General features: G+C 56.5%; 1 long non-coding RNA gene across 1 annotated transcript in view; it reads left to right on the forward strand.

The window, feature by feature from the left end:
• Positions 1–8,613, forward strand: part of LOC135327076 (uncharacterized) — a 9,601-nt gene extending 988 nt beyond the window's left edge. The window contains exon 3 of the long non-coding RNA XR_010387150.1: positions 8,336–8,613. This is a non-coding gene — a long non-coding RNA (uncharacterized LOC135327076). The remainder of the gene's footprint in view (positions 1–8,335) is intronic.
• The last annotated feature ends 5,604 nt before the right edge of the window (positions 8,614–14,217 follow it).

Genomic DNA, 14,217 nt, shown 5'->3' on the forward strand with positions numbered 1-14,217 from the left:
CTTCTCACAGGCTAGGGGAGGCTGTGCTGGGACGATGCTGTGCCAGCACCATGGGGTGCCAAGAGCAGGTCACTTGCTGTGGCACAGCAAATCCTGCCAATTTGGCAGAAGAAGATGTGTTGCTTCTGCAAGAAGCTCCTCCTCTGCTGTGGCAGTGAGGAAGTGTCTCCAAGGAAAAGGCGCAGGGAGTTCACACACAAGGGCTGCATCCAAATTTTGGTTGCATGCTGGGAAAGTGGCTGGCACATTGCAGAGGCTAACGGCATCCCCAGGTACTCCTGGTGGCCTTCTGTGGTGCAGAAGGCCCTTTTGCATTCCTCCTCCTTATGGGTTTGGAGCCAAGTCTTTTCCCTCTTGCAGGTTCAGCTTTATGCACTGGCAAGTCCCCTGGGAGATTCAGGGAGCTCTGTGAAGAGAGACAGGGGGTGCCAGTTCTTTACTCTCACATCATTCAGCCCCCTGTAATCCACACAGGGACATCCTTCCTTCTCCCCTGCCTCCACATTAAAAGAAAAAAAAAAAGTGAGAGAGAAGAAAAAAGTATAGCCCCTCCCTTGCCCCCACCCCCACCCAGGGGGGAAGGGGTTAGAAGGACAGGTGAACCTGTGCTCCAGATGGTTCCCCTCAAGGGCTGTTATCTCAGGGCATGATGAGGTAGAGATGCCCCCAAAGGACAATTCCTTCCCTGGCATGAAGTCATAGAGGCAACAGGGTGGTAGGGTTTCTGCATCTTTCTTTCTGAAGAGATCCACACAGTCACTGTACTCACCTAGGAGCATTGCCAGGGAGGTCCCAGAGAGGTATGGTCTTGACACCTGGGGGACCTTGCTCTAGCAAGGCAAGCTCAGCCACAGCTGCCCACTGACAAGGCACAAAGAGGTCCTCAGGGTCTGGAGAATAAGGTTCCTGTGCTCCACACAGGGGGACACCCCTTCTTGGGCCATCCTGAAGAGCCAGGAGGTGACTGCTGTGCAGCTGGTGTGTGTTGGGAAGGGCTCTGAGGAAGCAGGGAGCACTGGGGTCAGCATACTGAGGAGCCCCCATAGCCTTGCTCAGTGCTCATGGAAGGGTTCAGGGAGCTGGGGATCAAGGGATGCTGTGGGCACAGGGGAAGGCAACAGAGCTTTCAGGGCTGTGAGGTGCCTCTGCATGCTGAGCCCAGCCTCCTGGAGGACTCCCAAGTCCCTGGGGAAGGCAGTCTGCAGGACTGCTCTGGGGACTGGCCCCAAGGCAACTCCCCAAGGCCAGGCCTCCTGGTGCTCAGCTGAGGGCTTGAGGTGGCCTGAGCTAACCCTTAGGGAGCAGCAGAAGCAGGGCTCCACCCTCAGGGAAGGCAAGCCAGCAGTCAAGGGGGAGGGGCTAGGGCCCACAACCCAGGCCAGACAGTGAGCTCAGCAAGTGGGCAAAGTCCCACAGCAGCAGAGCCAGGTGAGCAGAGTAGGGTGGTGCCAAGAGGTTCTCCTGAGAGCCCAGGGATCCTCAGGCAGGGCAGTATAACAGGCCCCATGCAAAGTCCCTCAGGGAGTGCAAGCAGCACTTGAGCACCAGAGCTGGAGCACACAGCCCTAAGACAGAGCTCAGGCATAGCCTGAAAGCCCCAAGCTGAGCATTGATAGAGCCCCTGGGCAGAGGGAGCAGGTGAAGGCCCCAGGTGAGGTTGGTCAGAGCAATGAAGGCTTCCAATGAAGGCCTCTGAGTGCCCTTGGGGTGCTGGGTGTTTCCAGTTAGTCCTTGGCTAGGTGGAAAGGTCTGGTAGAATGAGCAAGGAAAGAAGAAAGAGCCTGTTGAGCTTGACTCTAGTTTGCACTGCAAAGAGACATAGGAGGCGCAGAGGAAGCAGGAGGCCCTGCTGTGGCCTGGGCACCAGTACAATAGCACTGTCCTGATCTTTTTTTCTTTTCCACTGGCCCAGTGAGGTTGGGGCAAGCCCCCAAGGGGCTCTGCCTTCTGCTGCCAAGTTCCCAGTGTGTGTTGGGCATGACCTGCTCTGAGGACAGCATCAGGTGGGCTGTCTGAAAGGGGTGGTCCAGCTGTCAACCAGTGACCTGGATGTGCTAAGGCAAGCTGAGGGAGGGCAGAAGCTTGCTTGTTCTTGCTCTTCAGTACCAAATTGGACCGTAAAAGTGAGGCCTCCTGATCCTTGTGACTTTGGGAGTTTTAAGCAGGAGGTGTGCTGGGGGGCTGGGTGGCCTGGCCCTGCATTCCTGCAAGGCCTGTCAGCCTACCATCACCACTGTTGGTAGTGACAGCGATAGGGGCAGGGGGAGCAAGGGGTTCTTCCTCACATGAGGGCTGTACAGCTCCATTTTTTTTTTGTTTTGTTTTCCTCCTCTTTCATTCCCTTTCTGCCCTGCTTGGGAGCAGGCTGAGGTGGTGGCTGAAAAAGGTGATGGTGTCTGCCAAAGTCTGCTCAGAAAGGGCACCCCCCTTTGTCCCCCCCCCTCCCCCCCAATCCTGGGTGATGGTGGCAGCAGCAGGTTGGCAGGTCTGGCTCTGACACGTCTTTCCCCATGAGGCAGGTTGGGAGGTAGATGTGGTTTTGCTCTCCCATCCCAGGGTGGGTGCATGTGAGAGATGCTCACTCTGCCCTGCTGTGGGGTAGACCTGCTGTTGCTCTCCCCCCATGGCCCCCGTGGTTCCCTGGAAGTTGTTTCTCCTGGTGTTGGCTGGCCCTCTGGAGGGCACTCATGTGGGCACAGGGTAAATGTGGGGTCACCCCGCCAGGTAAATCTGGTGTCCCTCTAAGGTCCAGGTAGTGCTGCTGTCCCACCCCAACCTCAGCTGCAGCCAGGTGGCCATTTTCCCCAGTCCTGGTGGGCAGGCCAGAGCAGGGTCAACATCGTCGCCATGCCATGCCATGCCATGCCATGCCGCGCCATCCCATGCCGCGCTGCACTGCGCTGTGCTGCACTCTGCCCTGCGGCCCCTCAACCTCGTAGCTCCCATTCACTGGGCTGGTGTGCCCTTCCCTGTATGGCAGGGGAAAGAGGTGGGGGAAGGTGTGGTTTTTATTTTGCCTTCCCTTAAGCAATACCACCTGCCTCCCCCCACCCTTGACCTTGGCAATAAACAGGCCTCCCAGAGAGCTTGGTCTGCAGGGTGTCCAGGGTGGTGGTGGGATGTGGGCCAGGGATGGTAGGGGGCAGATGTCAGCTGAAACAGGTGACGTGCACAGAATCTGCTTCCCTGAGCCCCCAGAAAGAGCTTGTGAATCCTGGTGGGACGGCCCTGCTGCGGGCACTGTGTGCCTGTGCAGTGCTGGGGGCAGATGCAGTGGGGGTGCTGGTCAGCCTGCGGTCAGAGATTCTTCCTCTGCCACAGCAACATGCTGGCCACAAAGTTTAGGAAGCTGGGGCCAGGGAGAGAAGGGAACACAAGCAAGCAAGCAGGTGACGATGAATGGGTGGTGGGGAGGCACATGGGGTGGGGGGGATGGACAACATATTAAAAAAAAAGAAAGAGAAAGCCCAAGTGGTGAGTGTAATAGCACAGATTTGTAAATGAGCACTTTCTCCTGCTGTGGGGAAGTCCTTGAATAAAATATAAAGTCAGATGCACAATCAGGCAGGTGTAGCCAGTCTTTAACTGCTGCTCTTATGCTTAAATTGAAGTTAGGGAGACATGTGGATTTTATGTCCGCATGGACAGTGAGATAAATTATAGGTGATTTTTTTTATTGGCATGTCTGGAGAAAGCAATTTGTCTTGGGAATGCATAGCCATTCAAGATAGGAACTTTCTGCACTGGTCTTAGCAGCACCCTTCTGACACTCAGTAGCTGAGGCTCAGGTTTCTCTTGCAGCTCTGGCTGGGACAATGCAGTTGAGGGGTTGACACAAAGAGCCAGGTATTTTCCAGAGTTGCCTGGTTCAGGCACATTCACATCTGTACTAAACAGCACCCATGGCTTACAACTGTTGGTGACACCAGACTCTCCAGTAGGTTTGGTAAAAAACCCTGTGGCACTTGGCCTCTTGAGTCTTCAGCTGTGAGGGAGCAGCAGGGGCCAGCCACTCCGAAAGGGGTGGGGAGCCAGTAGCCCAGGGGCATAGCTCAGCTCCCATGGCAGGGGCCTTGGGCAGCCAGGGCCCAGGTGAGGCTGCTCAGGGCCATCCAGGCTTCTTAGTGCACTCAGGGCTCTGACAGAAGTCCCAGGAACTCACAGAGCATTTCTCCTAATGCAGTGCTTTTCTGCATACCTGCCCAGGACTCACTCAGCAGAATCAAGGCGTCAGCAAAGTCCCATTTGGATTTTGTTACCACAGTGCCAGGAGGGATGCCTTCTTCCTCCAGCTCAGGCTCAAGCTTGTCTGCATAGTAGTAGGCACAGTAGGACTCTTGTGCATTCCTTCAGGTGTGCCACTAATGAGATGACCAGGCAGGTAGCTCTTTCCTGAAGCAAGTTTGTGCCTATGTGCCCAGGAGGTCCCCTGAAGCTGAGGCCGGGATCTTCAGTGCCTGTCTGAATGCTGTTGGAGGAGTATATGTGTGCAGCTCCATCACAGCCATGCCTATGGCTGGCCATGAACTTTGCTGATCTGGCCTGTGGCCTGTCTTTCCAGCTGGACTGCAGACCTACCTTGTCACTGTGGACTTGCCCGACCATCACTGGACTGGGTCTGACCCTGCTTACCATCACTGGTCCTGATCCTTCTTTGACTTATTGGCTAGGCCTCAGCTCTGCCTCATCACCACGAAATTGCCTGAAGACTTGGCCTCTTGGTTGAACCTGGCTACCACCTCTGGGCCTGCCTGGCAAAACTTTCTTGGGTACTGCTGGACTGGGCCCCGGCTGGAGAGGCCCCTGCACTGCCAGCCGTGTAATGAGCCTTGGTTCCCAGCTGCCCGTTCCTTAGGGAGCAAGTGGGCCTCCCTGCTCCCTGCGAGTTCCCTTGGGCCATCTCAGGCCCTGGGCAGAGCAGCATGGGGCCTGGCCTGCAAGTGTGCAGGGCCTTGCCCCTGCGATTCCTCCTGTGTGGCCAGCCTTGCCAATGGCTCGGATGTGCCCACTGTGCTGACCCCCTGCTCAGCGTGAAGCACCTGAGTGACCCCTGCCCACCCGCAAGCAGTGCTGCCCATCCCTTTGTGGCTCCCTCGAGCCAGCTTGCAGCCTTCCCCGCTGAGCCTGGCAGGTGCTGTGGGGCTCTCTGGGGCTAGCTCAGACCCTTCCCCCAAAGCCTGCCCAGCCCTGTGGGGCTCCCTGGAGGCAGCTTGCACCCTGTCCCCAGAGCCCATGTGGCCAGGAATGCCTCAGACCTTTCCTCCCCAAGCCTGCCCAGCCTCTGGGGCACCTCGTAGGCAGCTGGAACCTGCCCACAATGCCACAAGTCTCTGATGCCAGGTGCCTTTCCCACTTCCCCATGCCTGTTTGAAGTCTGTGTGCCATGCGATATACCTACCCAGCAATTCCGTCCCTCTCCAGCAAGCCCCTGAAGCCAGACCTAGGTAAGACTGAGGACACACCTTGCTGGGAGGGGAGGCTTCTCTTAGGGCCCTGAGTGCACTGATTGGCCTTAGTGATGCTGCTCTTCAGAGGGAGCTTGACAGGCTGCAGCAATGGGCTGGTGGGCACCTCACTTCTTATAAGCAAGGCAGCTGCAAATTCCTGCCTCAGGAATTTGGAATCACTCCCTGAAGCAGGACTGGCTAGGGCCAAGTGCCTGGAATGCAGCTGTGCTGGGAAGGAGCTGGTGTTCCAGGTGAATAAGGAGTTGAAGAAGTGGCAAGCACAGAATGCTGTCAGGGAATGGTGGGCTTTTCTGCTCCAGCAGTCAGGAGCTATAAAAGATGTGGGTAGAGGCAGGGCTGGAGAGAAGACTATGGCATATGTGCAAGGTCCCTGCAGGCTGGAGATCCATGGGTGCAATGGAGGTGCCACTCTGGGAGCCTGGCATGTGGCAGAGATGGCTCAGGCCTGGAGGCCGAGGGTGGGAGAAACACCCCCTTGCCCTCGGGGCAGTCCCCACAGTTCAGAAAATGAACCCAGCAGGAGGATGGAGCTGGCCGCGTACCAAATGTCCTCCCCACAGCACTAGCTTATACAGCCAGCCCTGGGAATGGGTGATGCGAGGGGCTGGGTCTGTGCCAAAAGACCTGGGGCGGCCTCCTCTCTTCTGGCCCTTCATGTGTTTTCAGGGGCCTGGCTCTGCCCCAGGAGCACACTGGTGTGTGCCTCCCGCACAGGTGAGGGCCTCAGGTTAGTGCTTAGGCATGGGGTGGGGGCTTCCCACCCAGGCTCTCCCAGACCCTGTCCCAGCTGCAGCAAGAGTGCAGGAAGGCCCCTTACCTGCCCAAAACAGGTCCTCTCTCCTGGCTGCCACCTGGCAGCCCTTCCTGTCCTCCCGCGCCTGCCTCCAGCTCCTGCGTGCTTCGCTGAGGCAACACAGAGCACCTCCTCATCAGCACCGAAGCGCTCTCCCTCCAGCCTGCCTCTGCCTCTGCCACCCCAGCCACCTGCGGCCCTCCTGCCATGCCCTTCATTTTCCCAGGAGCACCTCACAATGCCTGCCTCATGCTCCTCACCAAGCAGCTTCCTGCAGCGCAAGTGACCTCACAACCTTTAGCCCAGCCCTCGCACCTTCACCTGTTGCTCTCTTTCACTTGTCTCTTGTCTCTCCTCTCATCTCCACCTCTTTTCACTCCTCATAGCCACTGCCCTTCCTCTGTCTCCCAGGGGTCAAATGTCTTTGAACTTGCCTTTGAGGATGGGTGCAAGGCTCTGGGTTTTAGGAATGTTGTTAGTGTGTAGAAGAGTAAGTATAACCCTTATGAATTAGCCTTTGGCACTGGGTGATGTTTTGTGCTCTGTGGTTAGTGTGCAGGGTTCGCGTAGGCGTTAGATCTCTCTTGATAGTGTTAAGGAGGAGAGTTATTGTTTTGGGAAAGCCTTAGGCAGTAGGTTCCCTCTTTTATTGAAGGTTTCTTGTCGTTGAATAGTGTATGAGGTAGCTTTTTGGCACAGGATTTAGGCTTGAAGTTAGGGATGAGGCTTCAGAATGTGAGCCATGGTATTGCCTAACATTTGACAGATAGGACCCAGGGCATGAGATCTGGAGTTTAGTGGGGATCTTGAGATCAGAAAAGGGGTAATGGGTTCCAGCTTCAGCTTAGCAGTGAGGGGTTTAGGTTGCAACTGTAGGAGGGGTAGAGGTTACAGGCTAGTGGTAGGGCTTAGGGTATGAGATAGGGCTGAGGGGTACTGGCTCGTTGTAGATGAAAAGCCTGACAGAAGTGGCTTCACAGTCACTCTCCCAAACACATTGCCCTTAGCTGAAATCCCCTTACCTACCATGACGTGACATCTCTTGTGGCTGAGATCCTGAGCTCCCTCATGGCCTCACCTGTGTTTTATTTCTGCTTGACACTCATGTGCTGAAACAGTAGGGACCCCTCCCCCAGTCGACAACCAAGTGCTTTCCCTGCAACCTGCCCCTGCCTTGGCCTTCCCAAAAGAAAAGGCACAGGGCAGCAGCACAGAGCCCAAGCAGCACAGCCCAGCCTGGCTCAGTGGCTGATGACTGTGGCAACACCCTCAGCCAAAGGTGGGACCGGGGGCTGAGGCAGTGGGCACCTCTCGGCTGACACCAAGAGGATTAGCATTTGGTGGGTTGAGGATGGGTGCCTGGGACCTGCACTGCCAGGGTGAGTTTGGTGCGGTTGGAGCAGAGGGGCCAGCCAGCGCTTTCTGTTGGGACAGTATCTGCAGTCTCAGGGTCCTTCTCTCAGACCTTGGGAGCAAGTGAAGCCTTGGTGTAAGTCTTCCCATTGAGTGAAGGCTGACTGGGCTGGTTGGCTCCTGCAGGGAAAAATAAGCAACACTTCAATTGATTTCATAGCCTACATTGCCTGCAGGCCTAAGTGAGAGGCTTGTGCTGTGAGTTCAGGACCACTGCATTACCTGCAGGGGCCAGTGCAAGGATGATAGCTCAATCCCTTACTGGAGAAAAACTTGCCACTTTCAGGGCGTTTATTTCTGTGGGCTCTCCTAGAAGCCCCAGGTATAAAAGGACACAAAGTGACCAGCAACAAAACCCTCATCCTATCAGATAACACTTAACAACAGCAACGTGTAACTTCTGCCTCTTGGACTGTCTTTGCATCTCCGCTTTGACATCTCAGGCAAGATGGATGCCAGCCTCTGAACAGGGAAAGTGCATCCTTTTTGCCTAAGACTGGGTTCATGGCACTGAATTTCTAAGAGATCCAGGGATACCAGGGGCAGGGGCAGAGTAGAGGCCAAGGCCCCCCTCTCTAACTGCCTGAACAATCAGGCAGTGCCACTTGCCAGAGGAAGAGAGGACAGTTCTCTGGTGTTCACACTGTCTCTTCCTTCACAGCCCTCCATGGAGCCCCAAGTGAAGGACTGCAGAGCTGCTGGGTTTGTGCTGACTGCTCTTGGCAGGACCAGGAGCTCTGAGATGACCAGAGTGCATTCCACACAGGCAGAAGGAAAGCTGTCACTGCTGCCAGTTCTTCAGGTGAGAGCAGGGCCTGAGGAAGACACATGCAGAAAGATGCAGGCTAGCCATGCTTGGGAGGGAGCACAGCCTGTGAGCTGAACCTTTGCTGGCAACCAGCTGCTGCTTGCTTTTGCTTTGCTGCAGCTATTCGCCCACCTAGTTGCACGGGCAGCTGAGCCACCCACAACACTTCTGCCTGCTTGGCTGTGTGTGAGAGCCTCAGCCCTGCACAGGGCAGCTGTGAGCTGACTGCTGTGGGCTCAGCACGGCAGCCCCTCCACCGGCGAGTGTGTGTACAATGGGGAGCTTCACTTGTGCCAAGGGGGACTCATCCAACCCAAGGCCTGGCAATGTGCTGGGCTGGCTGGCCAGCCCAACCCAACAGCAAGCTGCGCTGCTTTTCCTCTCCACCTGTGGGAGGGGCTAGGCCATGCCATGGCGAGGGGGTGAACAACTCGGCGGGGGCGGCAGCACCCCCTCACTGGGAGAGGGGAGCAGCACCAATCCTGGCGGCCCTGCTGGCCTTCCCCACCACTGCGCCCCAGGGGGAAGGAGCGAGGGCTGCTGTGCAGCTTTCGGCGTGTGGCACCTCATGCGAGATGGCGGCGCACCCATGGAACCGACTGGGGATGACCCTCCCTCCAAGACCAGCAGAACATTGTGCGTGCAGGCGGATGGGTGAACCCTCTCTGCACATGATCCCTTTTTGGGAGCAACGGACATGCTAGAGGAGAAAGTGACCTCGAGGAGCCATGGTCCCCCAACCGAGGAACAGCTGGGTGGCACGATCTGTGGCAGGTGGGGGTCCAGCAGCTCTAGGAGGGAGAGGCGGACACCCCCCTTCTGCGCACACAGTGCCCCTGAAGCACACCCAGGGGTGGGTGGCACCCACTCACCCCTTCTCGTTCACCACCCTGCCAATGGCTGCTTGCAGCTATCACCTGGCGACCTGGGGCTGAGACCATCGCCAACACCTCGCGCAGGTTTTTTGGATGCCTGGGAACTCAGGGCTACTTGGCCTCGCAGAGCCAGGTTCCGTGAAGAAGCCCGAGGAAAGGGGGATAGAGAGCACACGCCTCCTTTGCTGCTCCAGCGGGCAGCACCTCGCACACGACGGGACGCGCACTGGAGAGGAGACCCCCCCCTGCCTGAACATCAGACACCGCGGCGCGCCCTATGACGGGGAGCACAGAAGAGCTGACCTGCTGGGGGCCCTCTCCAACGTGACCCAAATGGCCTCATCGATCAGGCAAGTCCTGAGCCAACTCACCTGCCCAGCGTGGCCACCAAGGAGGCAACCTGCAGCGGGCATGGCGTGTGGGTGTGGGCCATCGTCTGCAAGAGGTGCCCACTCGAGGCTCAACACCAGCACCCCCCACGCTCCCTGTGACAGGGAAACAGGGAAGCACCGGCCCACCGAGAGGCCTCTACAACATGTCCCAGAACACCTCAGCAGGCGTTGCATGCAGGTGTGGATCAGCAGCCATGGGAGCTTGCTGCTCCAGCTGGAGCACTGGCACCGCTCCGCTCCCTGTGGCAGGGACCCATGAACAAGGCCCTCAAGCCGCTGGTGACTGGGCAGAGCCGCACAGGGCACCCCTTTTCTCGTTGGACCGCCCTGCGCTCGGAAGGCTCACACACCACAAGCAGCACCAGGCCTTCCTCAGACGTGGGGCTCCTCGAGGAAGACCTCCTCGCCACCCTGAGGCTGGCCACCCACAGCCACGTCAACCTGCTCAGCCCTCCAAGACCCATCGGAGCCGCGTCAACCTGCTCACTCCACTGAGACCCCCAGAGCCAGCAGACTCCCTTCGCCACCACAAAGGCAGCCTCCAAGGCCCACGTGGCTGGGCTGGCCACTGCCAAGGTGGACCCGGTGGGCCAGCCACTACCAGCCAGCCTGCACCTCCCACCCACCACCAAACCCTTTCCCATTCCTTGGAGAGTTTCCTCTTCTTCCTTGCTGCCTGTGTGCTTTGGTCCTTTCGGGGGCGTCTGTTTGCTCCTTTTGGGGATCATATTGTTCTGTTTGTGGTGGTGGTTGTTTCTTTGCTGGCTGGTGGGGTTTTCTTGTGTGTGTTGGAGGAATGCAGGGCCAGGCCCCCCCAGCCCCCCAGCACACCCCCTGCTTAAAACTCCCAAACCCACAAGGATCAGGAGACCTCACTTTTACAGTCCAAATTTGTGCTGAAGAACAAGAACAAGCAAGCTTCTGGCCTCCCTCAGCTTGCCTTAGGACATCCATGTTACCGGTTGACAGCTGTACCATCCCATTCCAACTGCCCACCTGACGCTTCCCTCAGAGCAGGTCATGCCCAGCACACCCTGGGATCTTGGCTGTACAAGTGAGAGCCCCTTGGGGGCTTGTCCCCAGCCTCACTGGGGCAGTGTGTGTGGGGTGGCAAATCGCCATAGTAGCATTTCATTGGTCAAATTTTCATATTCCACATTTCCACAGGGCCACATATTCCACATTTCTACAGGGCCTCCCGCTTCCTCCACACTTCCTATGTCTCTCTGCAGTGCCAAACCAGAATCAAGCTCAACAGGCTCTTTCTTCTTTCCTTGCTCATTCCTTGCTGACCTTTTCCCCTAGCCAGGGATTAGCTGGAGACAGCCAAGACCCTCAGTGCCCTAAGAGGCCTTCCTTGGAAGCCTTCATTGTTCTGAACAGCCTCTCCTGGGGTCTCCAGCCACTCCCTCTGCCCAGGGGCTCTCTTAATACTCAGCTTGGGCCTGTCAGGCTATGCCTGAGCACTCTGTCTTGGGGCTGTGTGCTCCAGCTGTGGTGCTCAAGTGCTGTTTGCACTCCCTGAGGGACCTTGGCTGGGGTGTGTCATGCTGCCTTGCCTGAGCATTCCTGCACTCTGAAGAGGGCCTCTTGGCACCACCCAGCTTGCCTTGCTGGAGCTCTGGCAGGGGAGTCAGTCAGCTGCTGTCTCTGCACTACAAAGGAGGAAGCTGGCTGGGGCAGCAGGGTGGGAAGAATGGCCAGGGTGGCTCCTGCCCAGAGCCTGAGGCAGCTCTCAGCCTGCCTCTTGCTGTGGAGAGGCACCTGAGAGTGCAGGGGGGCCCTTGGGGGAGCTCAGCCATGCTTTTCCCCACCCCTGCCCCTTAGCACTCCCAAAGGAGGAGCCCATGGAGGAAGGCACAGCAACCCTGCATCCTCGTGGTGCCCTCAGCACCAAGGTGCCTGCCTGGCTGCAGCTGCCACCAGTGCCACAGCCTGCAGCTGTGACTCCCCCAGGTGCCAAGACCAAACCTCTGCTGCACCCCCTGGCAATGCTCCTAGGGGAGTGCAGCAGCTGTGTGGATGCCTTCAGCAAGAAGGGTGCAGAAACTCTCCTGCCTCTATGACCATGCCCTGGCCCTCAGGCCAGGGCAGGAAGTGCCCTTTGGGTGCATCTCTACCTCACCATGGGCTGGGTTAACAGCCCTGGAGGAGAACCATCTGGAGCATGGGTTCACCTGTCCTCCCAGCTCCCCTGCCCCCCTTCCCCCTCCCCCCGGGACTACATATGTATATGTGTATGAAGAACTGGCACCTGCTGTCTCTCTTCACAGAGCTTTGCAGAGCATGCCCCAGGGGACTCACTGCTTCCTAAAGCTGGACCTGCAAGAGGGAAAAGACTTGGCTCCAAATCCATAAGGAGGAGGAATGCAAAAGGGCTTTCTGCACCACCTAAAGCCGCGAGGAGTACCTGGGGATGCCGTTAGCCTCTGCAGTGTGCCAGCCACTTGCCAGCATGTTGTCAACGATGTGCTGAAGGAATTGCTTGAGGACTGTGTTTGGGCATAACTGCCCTGTGCCCTCCTGACCTCGCAGCCCCCTGCTACTTTTTGCCTTTGTTACCTTCCGTGGGCAGTTCTCGAAGCAGGCTCTTCCTCCTGCAGCTCGGAGAACAGCTCTCCGCTGGCAGAGAGCTTGCTTTTGGGGGCCACCAGAAGCACAAGCACCCTCTGTGGAACTGAAATGGGCCTTGACTGGAGTCCTGCTCCTAGTCCACCCGGATCCCAGCTGGCCTTTCCTTGGAGAAGCAGCTGCCTCAGACCGAGCCCTAGGGGCCACCATCTCCCAGAGGTGGAGAGACAGTAGGTCGGGACTGTGGGGAACCTCCTTCACGCATTCATGCGCATCACTGCTTAGATGATGAGGCATTTGGCTATTAATGAACCACAGAGAATTTCTCTGGCACCTTTTCTGGATTGGGCTTGGTAGGCAGCCTGTCCGCCCACGTCAAATTCAGTGGTGCTCATGTGGGGACCAGATCCCATGTGCCATACCTACTAGGCTCGACCACAAAGGAGCCAGGCCATAGCAAGATTCCATGGTACAGAAGACTGAGCAAGCACACGTTGTCATCTGGGTGGTGGAGAATTTTGCTCTTGCCTTCGAAGAAGGACTTTGTTACTCCAAAGTCGCACAAATATTAATACCAGTTAAAGAAGTAAACATTCTTATCTTTGCTGGTAAAGATCTCCACAGAGGAAAGGAGAGCCCTGTGCGAGAAGAGCTTCGTCATCCTCTTCAGATGGCCACCAGAGAGTCCAAGGTCCACAAGGAATCTGTTGTTGCCTTTCTACCACTTCCTGTGAGTGCTGATTGGCAAGCCTGGGGACTCAGCCTCTTCTGTTCTTGTCCCCTCCTTCCCCTCTTCCTCTAGATGCTGGTACTTCTGGACTTCTTCTGCTACTGCGTCACCTGAAGATGATGACCTGCTTTGATAAGGAACAGCAACATCCACTGCTTTTGCCTGAGACCCCTTAACCACAGCCCAGTCTGGCCTGAAGAGCTTGCTGTTCTCCATAAGGTTGCCTTCTGAGAACACCCCCCACACCAGTCTTTTTGCCTCTTCTGCCAGCATACCACACAAGATGCTATGCCTCTGGATCCCAGCATTCTGGACTGCAGGGCAGTACCCAGTAATACTAGTGGCATTTCACTGGCAGACAGACCATGGCATGGGCTGCATGTGCATGGGGCCTCCCACTTATTCTGCACTTCTCATGTCTCTTCACAGCGCCAGACTAGAGTCAACCTCAACAGGGTCTTCTTTCCCCGCTGATTCCGCCAAGCCCGTTCCCTTGGCTGTGGTTTTGCTGGATAGTAGGTAGGGACAGTGGGAATCTCGTTCATCCATTCATGCACGTCACTAATTAGATGACGAGGCATGTGGCTATTTAATGAACCCTAGAATTTCTATGGCACCTTTTCTGGGTTGGGTTTGAGAGGCGGCCCGTCCACCCAAGTCGAATTTAGTGGGTCATTTGGAGATGAGATGTTGCGTCCCAACCTACACAGCTCAACTACAAGGGAGCCAGGTAAGAGCAGAATTCAGCAGTACAGAAGACTAAGCAAGCCCATGTTGTCTGTGTGAAGAATTTTACTGTTGCCTTCCGAGGAAGGACTTTGAATTAACAAAGCCATACATTAATTTATAGAATAAATTAAACATCCTTACCTTTGCTGGCAAAGATGTGAAGAATGTCTACAGAAAATAGGAGAGCTCTCCGGGAGAATAGCCTTGCTAGGCTCGTCTGGCGGCTACTGGAGAGTCCAAGGTTGGCAAGGAAGCTGTCATTTGCCTTATGCCACTTCCCGCGAGCACCAATCGGGAAGCCCAGGAAATCCACCTCTCCAGCTTTTGTCAGTTCTTTCACTTGCTCTGCAAGATGTTGATACTTCTGAACTTTCTCTGCTGCTGTGTCCCCTAAAGATGACAACCCGCTCTCATACCAGAATGTAACATCTACTACTT

This window comes from Dromaius novaehollandiae, unplaced genomic scaffold, assembly GCF_036370855.1.
Source record: "Dromaius novaehollandiae isolate bDroNov1 unplaced genomic scaffold, bDroNov1.hap1 HAP1_SCAFFOLD_45, whole genome shotgun sequence".
In the NCBI taxonomy this organism is placed as follows: Eukaryota; Metazoa; Chordata; class Aves; order Casuariiformes; family Dromaiidae; genus Dromaius; species Dromaius novaehollandiae.